Source organism: Amblyomma americanum, chromosome 8, assembly GCF_052857255.1.
Source record: "Amblyomma americanum isolate KBUSLIRL-KWMA chromosome 8, ASM5285725v1, whole genome shotgun sequence".
NCBI lineage: Eukaryota > Metazoa > Arthropoda > Arachnida > Ixodida > Ixodidae > Amblyomma > Amblyomma americanum.
The window spans coordinates 98,975,327-98,990,048 of NC_135504.1; the positions used below are offsets into that span (position 1 = coordinate 98,975,327).

Below are 14,722 nucleotides of genomic sequence, written 5' to 3' on the forward strand. Positions count from 1 at the left end.
TTCGTCTCAGTCACGTGTTTTGAGATATGTTATCGGTGTAAGTGCAAATGAAGGCCAATGTCATGCCCGAAGTGTACTAAGTAGAGAGAATCTAATACAAACTACTCAATCATGTTTTATGTCTTCGCCATCAAAACCGCTCCTGCCCGTGCCTCTCAAAACGTTTGAGAAAAAACGTTTGAGAACACAGTGGCGACCCGCACTGGCGGAATGGGAAAACATGTGCTGCTGCAATGACTATAAGCACGTCTCTTTTGCGTCTATGTGCCTCTTTGTCACTCTCACTTTTTCCCCTCTTTGATGAAGTCATCACTTTTCCAGGTGACTTAAGCACAATGTCCCCTTCCAGTCCGTGGCGAAGACTGGAAACAGCCTCGAGTGGATGGCCCCCCAAGGTGCTTATTTAAACGGCCATATGAGCAAACTATACATCTCATTTGAACATGAACATTTTTATTTCATATTTACACTGCACTACGTACATGGTTATATGCAACATATAAGCAGGAGGCCCAAAGGAACTACAAAAAGGGCACCCTCCTATACCTACATGAACAGTGTGATAAACCAGCCCACGCGCAACAATCCCAGCTGTAAAAAAAATTAAAAACTACGAAACAACGCGCATACACAGTAAACTAATGTGAACCAGCATTTCTCAAGGCAATAACATATTTATTATCTATTGTTACTATTAGTACCTGTGTTTTATTTTTTTTAACCTGTACAATGGCATTTGTGGTTTTAGTCAGGAAGGGATTATTCCTCGCTGTATGCGAAGATATGGAACCAAATCCGGTTCCAAACGGCCCGCAAACCTTGCAGATAAATAATTTCAGAAAAAAAAGAAAATTGGTTTTTGGGTAAATGAAACGGCGCAATGTGATACAGGCGTAATATACTTTCCTTAAACCAACTTTCATTCCACTTTCCTTCCCTTACGGCGCGGTTCAGAGATGAAAGACAGGCGTCGTTTCCTTCGAAATTTTCGCGTCATCTTGTCATTTGTATGTCATCATTTTATAACCCGACTTCGAAATTTTCTGCGTCCTTGGCACGTGTTTTTGGTATGACATCATCACTTATAATCACTTCCACATCGTTATCATTCAATAGCTATTACCGTAATTAGTTTTGTTGTCATTATTTATCGTAATTATTTATTACTAATCTAAAGACATAATGCCGTCTGTCTTCATAACGACATATTGCATTACAATCACGCATTCAGGTTGTGACGTCATAGTGCGGACACATTTTGCAGACATGTATTGCGGACATGAAATTGAGATTGAGCCATCTAATGCTTTCGCATTAATTCATTAGATGAGTCGCTCTATGGTGTTAAATGCCCATAAAGCATGAAGAGAGTGACTGGAATGCCAAAGAATAGCGCTACCGTTAATGCATTCATGGCGCTTTGAAATTTTGAAAACATCACGCCTCCAGCGCCATTTGCCATAATCTGGACGTCGATTGAAATCACTGCCAAAAGTGGGCGAGGTTTTTCGACTTGCTCAACAAGTGGCTGCGTGGTAAGAGTAATACCCTCTCCATGCTATTCTGGTCTTAATCTTACCTTTTGAGGAAGAAAAAACACCCACCCCTAAATACTGCCTATCTACTCACACCCACCCACCCTACTCCCCTGCAGTTGATGACTCGGTGAAGTGTTTGTGGTGGAAATTATAACAGTGCCTTATTAGGGTGCAACCCCTGTTTTTTGAATTTTTTACAGGATTGGCCTTTCTGTTTGGATGTGGTACCTGGGCAGAGCGCGAGTTCTGAACAGAACCCGGGATTTAAGCGCATTGGCCTGAAATTCGTCGGTGAGTTGAGTTCTCTTTCTATTGTGTCGGCGAATGGCACCATTTTCTAGGGCCCAAAGGAAAAATAAAATATAAAATCGGTTCATAATCACGCGACAGCGCCTGCTAGTACGAAGGAAGAAAGAACTGTTGACGAATCACAAAGGACCCTTGATGCAGGAAATGCTAGCTGGATTAAATAAGTACCCCCTTTTCCAAAAGTAACCGGCCAGCAGGTTTCTGCTTCTCAACAGTATAGCGGAGCCTTTACATAAGCCTTACCGATCGAAAGGTGTCTGAAACTGTGGACAAGGGTTCAGCTTACTCTAGACAAACTCAGCTTTGGGGCCGCCATAAGTCCTTCGTTACGTGGCTAAGAACCAAACCACCGTGGCTCGGTTACTGTTGGCAAAGACGGTACATCTAAATCGCTCCACATCACATCGGGTCGAGTAGAGATGTTAACCACCACATTGGCTAAGCCGTGCGGCGAGACTCAACGTGAACCGCCTCTTCAATCTAGAGGGACAGACAGACATAAGTCCTTCGTTACGTGGCTAAGAACCAAACCACCGTGGCTCGGTTACTGTTGGCAAAGACGGTACATCTAAATCGCTCCACATCACATCGGGTCGAGTAGAGATGTTAACCACCACATTGGCTAAGCCGTGCGGCGAGACTCAACGTGAACCGCCTCTTCAATCTAGAGGGACAGACAGACAGAAAAACTTTATTGAGCAAGTGAGTTTTAGACCCAGCTGGTTCCCTGGGCCACTGTGCGGTACCGCTCTGCATCAAGTAGGTCATGCCGGGACATGACGTCGGCAGCCCGAGTCACCGCAGCAAGCTGCGATGTCGGGTCTGCAAACATAAGCAGGACCTCCCAGTCCTCCCAGCTCGAGATGGCGTGCTGTCCCCGCAATGATCCGCCTTAGTCGCAAGGCGGATCATTGCGTTCACGCGTTCGGTTTCCGTGCGGTTCAATTTGAGATATGGTGTTGCGTATAGAATGCGGCTAAGCGTAAATGCGTGCACTACTTTCATGTTGTCCGCTTCGTCTAAACCCTTGTTAAGGGAGGACACTCGGTGTAGAAGGTGCAACACGGATTGCGTGGAGGCCTTGAGCCTTTTAAGGGTATGTTCATTTCGTCCAGAATCCTGCAAGTGGAGGCCAAGGATGTGTATGGCGGATGTGATGGGGATAGGGGATCCTTTTAAATTGATTTGGATGGGCGAGTTAGCGCCAGATTTTGGCCTAATTAGGAAGAGCGCGTACTTAGATGGGGAGCATATGAGCCCGATGGATGACGCGTGAGAGGAGATGGTGTCTGCTGCTAACTGAAGAGTTTCCTCAATTTCCCTGTCAAAGCCATGAGTGGTCAATATGGTAATATCAGCGTACAGGGTATGCTTTAGGTGTGGGATTAGAGCCAGTTTGTGAGCTAGGGGGATGAGAGCAACATTAAAGAAAAGGGGAGAAAGGACCGCCCCTTGAGGGGTTCCGAGCTCTGCGAGTGTATAAGGGGATGGGGTAATCTGATCTATGTGCAGGGAGGCAGTGCGGCCAGAGAGAAACGCCGAGCGTAATTGTAGGTTTTAGGGCCTACCTTGTAGGTTTTAGGGAAATGAATACAGGTGAAGTTCGCAGGTGACAACAGGAGTGTTTCTCCCAAGTTCCTTAAGAATAAGATTCTGTGGTTGCACATCACGCGTCGACGCAACAACCACTTCATTTAGCTCTGATGTTCTCAGCCTACTTTATGCACTTTGCAGTTTTAAACAGTGCCTCGACAGAGATTCCCAATATTTGTATTAATTTCGGGCCTTGTATTTAGCTCTGACGTTCTCAGCCTACTTTATGCACTTTGTAGTTTTAAACAGTTCCTCGGCAGAGATTCCCAACATTTGTATTGTTTTCGGGCCTTGTATTTAGCTCCGACGTTCTCAGCCTACTTTATGCACTTTGCAGTTTTAAACAGTTCCTCGGCAGAGATTCCCAATATTTGTATTGTTTTCGGGCCTTGTATTTAGCTCTGACGTTCTCAGCCTAGTTTATGCACTTTGCAGTTTTAAGCAGTGCCTCGACAGAGATTCCCAATATTTGTATTGTTTTCAGGCCTTGTATTTAGCTTTGACGTTCTCAGCCTACTTTATGCACTTTGCAGTTTTAAACAGTTCCTCGGCAAAGATTCCCAATATTTGTATTGTTTTCGGGCTTTGTATTTAGCTCTGACGTTCTCAGCCTACTTTATGCACTTAGCAGTTTTAAACAGTGCCTCGACAGAGATTCCCAATATTTGTATTGTTTTCGGGCATTGTATTTAGCTGTAACGTTCTCAGCCTACTTTATGCACTTTGCAGTTTTAAACAGTTCCTTGGCAGAGATTCCCAATATTTGTATTGCTTTCGGGCCTTGTATTTAGCTCTAACATTCTCAGCCTACTTTATGCACTTTGCAGTCTTAAACAGTTCCTCGGCAGAGATTCCCAATATTTGTATTGTTTTCGGGCCTTGTATTTAGCTCTGACGTTCTCAGCTTACTTTATGCACTTTGCAGTTTTAAACAGTGCCTCGACAGGGATTCCCAACATTTGTATTGTTTTCGGGCTTTGTATTTAGCTCTGACGTTCTCAGCACTTTGCAGTTTTAAACAGTGCCTCGACAGGGATTCCCAATATTTGTATTGTTTTCGGGCCTTGTATTTAGCTCGGACGTCCTCAGCCTACTTTATACACTTTGCAGTTTTAAACAGTTCCTCGACAGAGATTCCCAATATTTGCATTGTTTTCGGGCCTTGTATTTGTGCATTGTTTCTCCATCTTGCCTACGTCTCACCGCAACAAGATTGGAAGCACGGTTACCACGACAAATCTGATGAGTTACCACGCGGCAGATGAAATAGTGCACATAAGCGCCATATTATGCGATAGCGCAAGGAGCTCGTATCAAATTAAATAGCACGTGACAACATCTCATGTCACACGGTAAGATTTCGTGGCCAACTGGCGCCTAGAAAATAATTGTAATTTTAAAAACAAAACTCTTCAGGTGAGCGCTGCCTTCAACCGGAGCAAAAGGCTGAAGCAGAGCTGAGAGCCACGTTCCGTAGTTTTAGCGCGCATAGACTTGTGCGTCTACTGGAGTATACTGCGCTCACATACTTGGGCATGCTTTGCGTTAGTGGACTACCACCGTTGTACCACAGGAGTACGAGCGCAGCGCTTGGCTTAAACACTCGCATCACTAAACCCGGAAGATGACCAGTAACAGCATGTAAACACGAGTTTATGTTGTAGCAAACATATTCTCCTGGTGTCATCGCAGAGCTGCCGTTCCTTTGGATGTGGTACCTCGCCCCCAACCGAGGGACCGGCGGCTTCCAGCGCCTGAATCAACTTCATAAGTAAGTCCACCGTTTTCGATTCCCTCTTTGCACTCACTCAGGCACGTTTATGAGCTGAAACGCGAAAATCATAGTGTACGTGTCAGCGTGCCCGCTGTTCAGGCTCTTTAACGAAGCGGCCTACTTAGAGACAGCACATTATTTCGTGTGCATGACCTATGCACAGAGGCTTAGCATACGAGCGCAGTTAAAAAAAAAAACTAGAATCTGTGCTGACAAGCAGTTACGCAAAATGCCTGTTTATTCGCGCACACCCGTGCGGGGGATCACGGTGCTGTGTTTATTCAATCGCTTGACACTGCAGTGCATCTTGTGTCGCAGACATCACATACCAAAACTGCCGAGGGTTCTCAGGTTTTTTCCCGCATACAGACAGTGGTGTGCTCAAACGGTGACTGTGCATTTCCGGTCCTGTTATATGATATCGGAGTGTGTGGAAATGAGCAATGCCAATGTCATGGCCTGCGTGTAGTATGCACAGAGAATGTAATAGAGACTTTTTAGCAAAGCTGTTCACATGTTATTGTTTTTAGCACTTCGGAGATTCAGTTGTCAAAACGTGGAGGTAAGCACACATCCTTTGACGTAATCATAGGCTTGCATATTTGTTGTGGTCGTATCGTTCAGCTTTCTCAGCCCTACTGTATTGGTACTCTGAACAGTTCTGATTTAGTTCTATTTTGCCGCCAAGGTGGTCGCTCACCCCTCGACTCCATTGGCTCAACATCGTCTCGACAAAGCTCAGGTCGACTTGGTCGAAGTTGACCTAACGAAAACCGAGCTTACGAAGTTAGTGATCTAAAGAACAATTTTACAGTGGCCGGCGAATCCACTCCCGTGGGGCCTGGGGCACCTCATCATCTGGGAGGACTGGAAGACCTTGCTAAGCTCTGAGGACCCTGTCCAGCAGAAGACCGCCACGGACCGGGGTGCTGACGTCATCGACCGTAGGAACATGAACGTTTGAGTGTAGTGGTGTCGTGCGGGGGCCCCAAGTGCCTCTGTGGCCAAAACTCTTATGTCATAATAAACGTTTACCACCACCATCCTCGCAAAATAAATCTGCCTCCATTTACATCATGAAAGGAAATTCATCCACTTCATGGAGTATTCCTGGAGATCCAAGTTATTTGGTAGGACGTTCTTGGAGTCTAGTTGGTTCATTTTCGAAGAACGTTAGGACGAGGACACGAGGTAAAAAAAAACGAATAAGGCGCCAGGGTTGCAGACTGCCAACCGTTTATTCAAGGAAGCGAAAGTACAAGCTGTTCAAGGCGGGACCCCTGGCGAGCGACCACTTTGGTCACTCGCACCTAGGCAGATAAACACAGGGGAGAGAAATCTAACTGGCAACTATAGCCTTTTTTAAATTTGCCTTTTTTAGAGCAACCGTCTCACCACTGGACTATAGACCTCCTGCATGTTTGTAAACAAACGAGGTGGCGCTGCAGTCGCTAGCGAGCTCGTGGTAGGCAAAAGGTCGGGGAGTGGCGTCGCGGATAGGTGTTGAGCGCAGGTTTTCAAGGCTTGTACGCGCGTTTCCAGTTTCTGCGAATCATAGCAATGGCTGATGCTTCCAACTTAGTAATTTGTTGAAGTACACGAGCTCACGTTGGCCACGAGCGGCCTATAAAGAGAAATAGTTTGCCACTGTATTGTATATATGGTTAGTAGTAAACATGTAGAAAGCGTTCCTGCCGTTTATTTATGCGCTAGACATTGAATAAAGCAAGTTTTGACACTCTGCACTAGCCGGAATGATTTTACTTCGGGACAGTAGTGAGGGGAATTGCTGGCCTTGTTTCGTCGGAGCAGACATGCGCTCATCGTCTGCTGACATACGTACGTGTCGTGCTGTGCGTAAAGTGGGGACAGCGTCGTGTCCCTGATCTCCTGTCTCGCTTAGCGCTGTTTTTAGCCGCATGACCACGCACCAGCCAGGGCGATTTGTCCTCTTGTCTAGTTTCGTGACGAAAAATTATAGCAAAATAATGAGTACAAATTTATAAATTACGCTTTTTAGAAGTGTGGTCGTCAAAAATTGTGAGGAAGTTTCTTTGATTTCAGTGCCGCATTTCTTTGACCAAAGCGAAAGCGAAGATGCCATAAACGAGGGAATAAACTTTAAGGTTCGTTTTCTGACCTCTAACATTTTCTGCTACTGGATCACTCACCTTCGTAATTCGCATGAAAATCAAGTGATCCCATTTGTCGCAAACTATTCCTGAGACGTTGAGGAGCGTAATAAATCTATCAATTTTTTCCCTACACGTGCAGTACTGTGTTATTTCTTGTAAGAAACGCTTTCATGTAACTATGCATGCATAGTACTGTCATATAGAAAAAGAACTAATCGCGTCATCGTACAGAACAGGGCTTTATGTACATGCTGGCATAAAAAAACTGCGCACTATCTACTCAATTATTTGAGACCTTGGGGGGGGGGGGGGACTTGAAGTCAGTGTTAATTATAATTACCCAGAACTGCACCATGTATAGCTATAAATAAAAGGAATTACTGAAACTAGCGTAGGAATTTCATATTTGCACCAAGTTTAGTTACATATCGCATGCATGAATAACGGAAACACTTTTCATTGCCGCGTCCCCTCTCAATCTCGCCACGTGCCTGTTAGTAGCACGCCTGCGGCTGCTTCTTTCCAAACAAGCTTCGCGATCATATACTACCTCATGAAACATGACACATGCATGATGCAATGAAAAAGCATATGGCGTTTAGCACACTTAAGGTACGCTATTCTAAGCACACCAACGCGACCGCGCAAGAATGACACCACTTACCAGACTTCTTTCTACTCGAATGAAATAATTACGTCGTCTTATCAAGAAACAGTTTCAAGTAATTATTAAATGTCATAAAACGCGCCATTAAAACATGGTGTGCTATTAACAAAAAAAACGCATTCCTTGGGGGCGAGTGAACCTGTCGGCGCCCCGTGCACTCCGGCTCAAGGTGATAAGTAGGTACGTGTGCAGCTGCATATGTCTTTTCTCCTTGGGCAATTATCAGCCTACTATCCTGAAGGTCGGGTGAATGAACGCAGTAACTTGCATGCTATTAAGTGCATTGAGTGGCAGTGCCTATCGACTCCCAGACTTCGCGCCAGACAGCCAATGCCTGTTAGCCAGTTTCCGAATGCGGCATTTATGCGCGGGAGACCTATCGAGGCTAATTTAATATTTTTTATGCTACTACGCGGATCCAGCAGTGACGCAGCTGGTCAATACATGCTGTTTCTGCAGTGCACAGGCTTGAAGCAGCCACCGTTAGCTGCGGCAGCTGCGGTAGGCACGGGCAAGCGGAACCTGTTTTGCCTACCATGCGAAAGTCGCTGCTAACATCAGCGCCACCGCATCTTCGTGACGCCGCGGGATGAAGGAGGTCCATAGTGCCTAGAATATACTTGCTAGTGTGCCGAGGGCGCGCGCCTCGCGTGGCCGCTGCGGTGATGCCTTCCTGCGGCCACCGCGTTGTGGCGCTGCCAGTCGCTAAGGTGCCACCACGCCGCGTTCGCTGCCGAGGCTGCGTAGGTACGCTGCGCTTTTCACTAGGAAGCCTGTCTCTGAACGCTTTGAGAGCACTTTTTGCATAAAAACACTACTGGCTGCAGACAATCTTACCGGCCTGGCATTACCAGGAGGAAATCCTGGACTGAAACAGCGCTCGCCGAAACGTTTGACACGTACCACCAGGTCTAGTTTGCTAAATTTTTATTCGTTTGTGGTTGAACCGCGGAAGTCATATCGACTGCCTAATGTTCAGCGAGGTACCCAACTTGAAATAAGCAACGAAAGTTTATGCGTTGGCCGCATTACGTTGTTGTGATTGAACGATCGAGTATGGTCCGGACTCATTGTTGCTACATGGAAACTTCCGATCGAGATTTTATTCGACTAGGGGCCACTCGATTGCGGTCCACGCATCGCGATCGCGGGGGAAGGATATCGTATACACCTTCATGCTGAGTGCGCGCTCGGCTAGCTCTGTCCAGGTGAAAGACCGAGTCGTGGCCCCCATTAATTCTCAATGGCGAGCAGAACATCTAACCCGGAATGGCGTCGCATCTAGGTAAAAGAAAAGCAGGGCACTCTCACTCTTTCCCACTACTGGTTCTGTCTTCAAAGATCGCATGCGACGATCAACACAAACAGTTGGAATGGGTCTCACTATTGATGTGTTTTATTTGAAAATCACTGCTTGCTTGATCAACTTATGCAGGTGTGTATGAGCTTTCGCTTCCCTTTGTAAGAGAACGAAATAAAACGGTGATTGTACCATATTGATTCTTATTTACCGATCTGGAATACAGTAAAAACATGTAAAAAACAGAGCTTGTTGTAAGCGCGTGCTTGCTTTTTTCTTTGCCGAGAAAATACACGACCACAAGGCTGCGTTCCGGCATCAAGCTTCCAAATGTTATACCATTCTTTCTATATACAAAGTGGCAAAGTTGTTTTTCTCCGTTCCATAACGTGCGTAGGCTACAGAGCCAGCAGGTACGAGCTTCAGATATTTTGGTCCAGGTTGCACGGATACAAATTGAGTCCAACGGATGCTGATCTTCAACAGCAATACAACCCATCTGCTGCTGCGGGCATGAGTTCTCACTCGACTCCTCTGTTGCTGCCGGCTCGTCGGAAACATCGTCGAGCGTGCTTGACGGTCCATGGCTGACGCCGGCACCGGCACTGCGCGTTTGCCATTTAGCGGCAGGTTGGTCACACAGGTTCCTCACTTTTCTTTCGATGTCTTCTTAGTCAGAAGGTATTTCGGATAGTTGTCGAATACTGCTGGCATGACATCGGGCATGAGATGCATGTGGTCTATCTCTAGCGAGCTCGTTGACGACACCTTTCACCGTCTCTCGATGTGGCAGTCAAAATGTTTCTCGCAGACAACACACGCTGGAGTCAACTTGCGGTCCTGTCTTTTGATCAGCCGTTCCCACTCCGCAAGCCGTGTTGGGTCCGAGGACACACGGAACATGGAAGCCTTGCCCGGATTCGACCGGTAGCCACTCCGACAGAGCGACACGAAACATGTTTTTTCCTGGCCTCGATGCTTCGACTTTACCATCATTAGGCGCTGTGCTTTTTCCCTCACGTGGAACAACACGGACAAAACAACAGAAAAAAGCTTAGATGCGGCCAAAATGCTGTAATCCACAGCGCGCACGACCAATGCAACTGCAGCGACTGCGGTATGTCCGGCAGCAACGGCACCTTTACGACGAGCAGCGCCCCTTTCGGCCAAAGTTGGAAGGCATCGCGCGCGCTGCCACCCTCTCCCATTGGAAGAGCGCTCCGCTCGACACACTAGTAGGATATTCTAGGCACTATAACTGGACTGTGCCAGCACCAATCTGATTGGCGGATTTCATACAGGCATCTACAGCGCATGCGCAGCACAGTCTAACACGTACCTGCGCTTAAGCTGTGGGCAGTGAGAAGGCCTATTACTCGAGGCCAGGCGAATCAACAAGTAAATCTGAAATCGCACCACGTAGCATTCATGTAAAGAAAAAACTATCAAAGCAAAGATGCACGGATGGCAAACTGTCTCTTCACTTTCCAAGAAACTGGAGTAAATGCGAAAAGTGACGACATAAAAGCACGTGCCATGGAAACCTGTATGGTAAAATTCAAAAGAGTAAACAAGAGTAAAGGCGAAAGTTAGGCGATAAAACAGGAGATGACTACGCAGACTGCGGAATGAAAAACATCAAGCAAAGGTGGTTTTGAGGCATTAAAACGTAACTCAATGTACAAAATAAAAACAGATAAAAACGCACAAAAAAGTCCCAAAGCGACTCAGGGTATGAGGGTTCTGTAGTGAAAGATTCTGGAATAATTTCGACCACTCGGGGATCTTTAACGTGCACTGACATCACACAGTACACAGGCCTCTAGCATTTGTCCCCCGCCGCAATGCGACCGCATAAGCCTGAATCGAACCCGCGTTTTTTTGGGTCAGCTGCCGAGCACCATAACCATGGCCAAAACTTGTCGTTCGTTTCATGCTGTGAAACACTTCCACCACCACTCCCACGGTTTGGTCTTTCGATCCGAATAAAATGTTTTTTCAAACATCGCATTGCCAATGAAACTCTTTCTTTCTTTCTTGGAAGAGAAGGTCGAGGCTGCTGTTCCTCCGACAATGGAGTCAGTCATGAGCATGCTTACGCAAATCTCCAGCCAAGATCTCAAATGTCTGCGCACGTGAACAGCCTAACAGTTAGAATGGATAATATGGAGACCAAATGCAGCCAACTCTCCGTTAGAGTCATGACGTTAGATGCGAAAAATAAGCATCACACGGTTGCCAAGATGAAGTCACCACGACTTAATCTACGGGTCAGGCCGCGAAAACTTGGTTCCGTGCGCAATTCTACCGCTCAAAAAGTTCAAAATGACGAAGACTAAAGGAAAGCAGAAAGAGACTGCGACGTTACTTCAATGGAATTGCAGGAGGATTAGAAACAAGATAGGGGAGTTACAACTTTACGTAAATTGCACCAGAAACCGGAAATCATAGCGTTACAAGAGACCAACAGCCGGGCCAAGCTCGCGGGATACATTACGTATACCGACCCCAGCGAAAAGGGTACTGCGATCTTGGTCCGCAGCAACGTGGCAGCTACACAGCACGTGACCACTCAGCGAGGCTGCGAACATACGCTTATCGAAATACACAGCAGAAGAGGGGGGGGGGGGTGACAAGCACATTTTCGTCCTGAATGCGTATTGTCGACCGTCCAGCATGGTCATTGACTTTGAAGGCACCATATTAGACTGCATTAAAGAAGCAAGAACAAGACCGCTTTCAGTGCTAGGAGATTTCAACGCTGCCCACACGATGTGGGGTTACAAATATTCGTCCAAAAGAGGAAACCAATTGGTAAAAGCTATAGAGGATCACGACATGGAGGTGCTTAATGAACCGGGCGTAGCAACCAGGACCGGCTCTAGCACGGTCAGAGACACCACTCCTGATCTGACGTTAATTCGGGGGAACCTCGACGTTACTTGGCGTACCACGGGGGAAAATCTTGGCTCAGATCACGACATCATTTGTGTAAACCTCGGGGGACCGACATCAAGACGAAACTGGGTCAAGCCAACATCACAGATTGGGACAGGTTACGTAGAAGCGCAGCTAGTGAAGGCGCGGACGAGGACCAAGACACCAAGACGTATGAGGCGTGGGCCAAAAAGCAACGCGAGTTTGTAAAGAAATTTACGCAGAAGATCACTACGACTACGAAAGTTCCCTTCGCAGACAACAGGCTTAGCCACATGTGGGCGGCCAGGCACGGTCTTACTCGAAGGTGGAAGAGGCAAAGACATAACATGAAGCTTCGCAGACGTATACATACGCTCAACAAGCAGGCGGCCGAGTATGCGGAGCAGCTATGCAGGGAGAATTGGATGAAGATGTGTGACGACCTGCAAGGCACACTGTCTACAAAAAAGACTTGGAAGCTGTTGCGGCACCTCATAGATCCGTTCAAAAGCAAGAGCGCATGCGCTCGAGACCTCACGAGAACGATCAACAGTTACGACGGGGACGGGGAGAAGCTCATTAGTGAACTCACAAGTAAATACCTCAAGACCGAGAAGAGCGGTAACCCGACTCACGAGTATGAAGTGGAAAGCACCGTCGAGATGGACGAACCCTTCACCGAGCTGGAGCTGGTTGCGGCCATCGATGAAAGTAATCAAGGCAGCGCGCCGGGCATTGACGGCATTACATACAAGATGCTAAAAAATATGAGCGACAAAAGCCGAGCTGGACTGCTAAACCTCGCCAACGCGTCCTGCGAGAAGGGTTCGTTACCAAAAGAATGGAAAGAAGCGGAGGTGCGTTTCATTCCCAAGCCGGGGAAACCACCCCAAGTCGACAACCTGCGCCCCATCTCCCTCACGTCGTGTGTGGGGAAGGTGGTCGAGCGTATGGTTTTCAAGAGACTACAGAGACATTTGGACGTCACTGATCAGCTACCACCGACTATGTACGGATTCCGGAGGCACCTGAGCACGCAAGACGTCTTGGTGCAACTACACGAGCTAGTTATCAAGCAAGCGAAGCCTCATACGCCAAGAGCTATCCTGGCGATCGATCTAAAGGGGGCCTTCGATAACGTCACACACGAAAGTATCCTCCGTAACTGGCGCCAAAAGGGGTGCGGGAAGCGCACCTTCAAGTATGTGCAGGATTTCTTAACCAACAGAACGGCAACAATCAAAATTGGAGAGGAGAAGTCGAAACCAATAGCCCTGGGAGACAGAGGCCCCCCGCAAGGGTCGGTTCTTTCGCCGCTTCTCTTCAACCTGGCACTCCTCCCTCTCCCGACTTTGCTTCAAGACATAGAGGGCACAGATCACGCTCTTTACGCAGACGATATCACCGTGTGGACGTCGAGGGCAGGGTCGGAGAGTTGGATGGAGGAGACCCTTCAGAGAGTGGCAAAGACCGTGCACGAGTTCGCTCAATCGTGCGACCTCAGTTGCTCGCCCCAGAAGTCGGAGTTGCTCGTCATCAAGCCCAGAAGAAAGCAAGGAGACCAAGAGAACATCCGCATCACCATCGATGGGGCGAACATAACGCCAACCACGCAAGCACGTATTCTGGGTGTCATCTTCCAGAACAACGGCAAGGCGAGGGCGTCGATAGACAAGATCAAGGTTTCAACGGAACAAATTTCGCACATGATCAGAAGAGTAACGAACAGAAAAAAAAAGAGGATTCAAGGAGGACGATGCACTGACGCTCGTCCAGGCCTTCGTGACGTCGCGCATCGTTTACGCGGCGCCGTACCTGAAGTTACTCAAGAAAGACCAGGACCAGTTGAACGTTATTATACGCAAGGCAACCAAGATAGCGCTGGGCATACCGACGCATTCCTCGACCGACAAGCTTCTCGGCATGGCCAAGCACAACAACGTTGAAGAGTTATTAGAAGCTCATCTGTCTAATCAAAGAGTCCGGCTCAGTCAAACTTCGGCGGGACGTCGCGTTATTCCTAAATTGGGCTGGCAAGAGGCAGACCGGAAGGAAACGGGACCTTTACCCAGGTTGTGGGCGCATAAAATCTACAGTAAACCGCTGCCTCGAAACATGAGGCCGGGTCGTAACGACGGCCGCAGAGCGGCTCGTATAGCGGCTTTGACGGAGACATTAGATCAAATACAAGAAGAAGAGCAGGGCGTCACTCTCTTCACAGACGCTTCATTACCCAAGTTTTCATCGAAAGCCACGCTGGCAGTTACAACGCTGGATATGCTCGTAACCTGCGCCTCTATTGAGACGTCTTTTCCAGAGGTGGCAGAAGAGGCCGCGATAGCGCTAGCACTCGCACACCCCAAAGTGGGAAGAATTGTCACTGACTCGCAAAAGGCGTATAACAGTTACAGAAAGGGGTGGGTGTCCCTTGCGGCACTAGGAATTCTCAGAAGTAAACGCGACGTTCCTGAAAAGAAAGTTGAGTTG

The 14,722-nt window shown here is 47.5% G+C and overlaps 1 long non-coding RNA gene across 1 annotated transcript; it reads left to right on the forward strand.

Annotated features, from left to right (window-relative positions):
• The first annotated feature begins 1,742 nt into the window (after window positions 1–1,742).
• LOC144100576 (uncharacterized) lies at window positions 1,743–6,230 on the forward strand. The gene is made up of 3 exons (XR_013307741.1): window positions 1,743–1,829; window positions 5,133–5,211; window positions 6,029–6,230. It is a non-coding gene; the product is annotated as an uncharacterized LOC144100576 (long non-coding RNA).
• The last annotated feature ends 8,492 nt before the right edge of the window (window positions 6,231–14,722 follow it).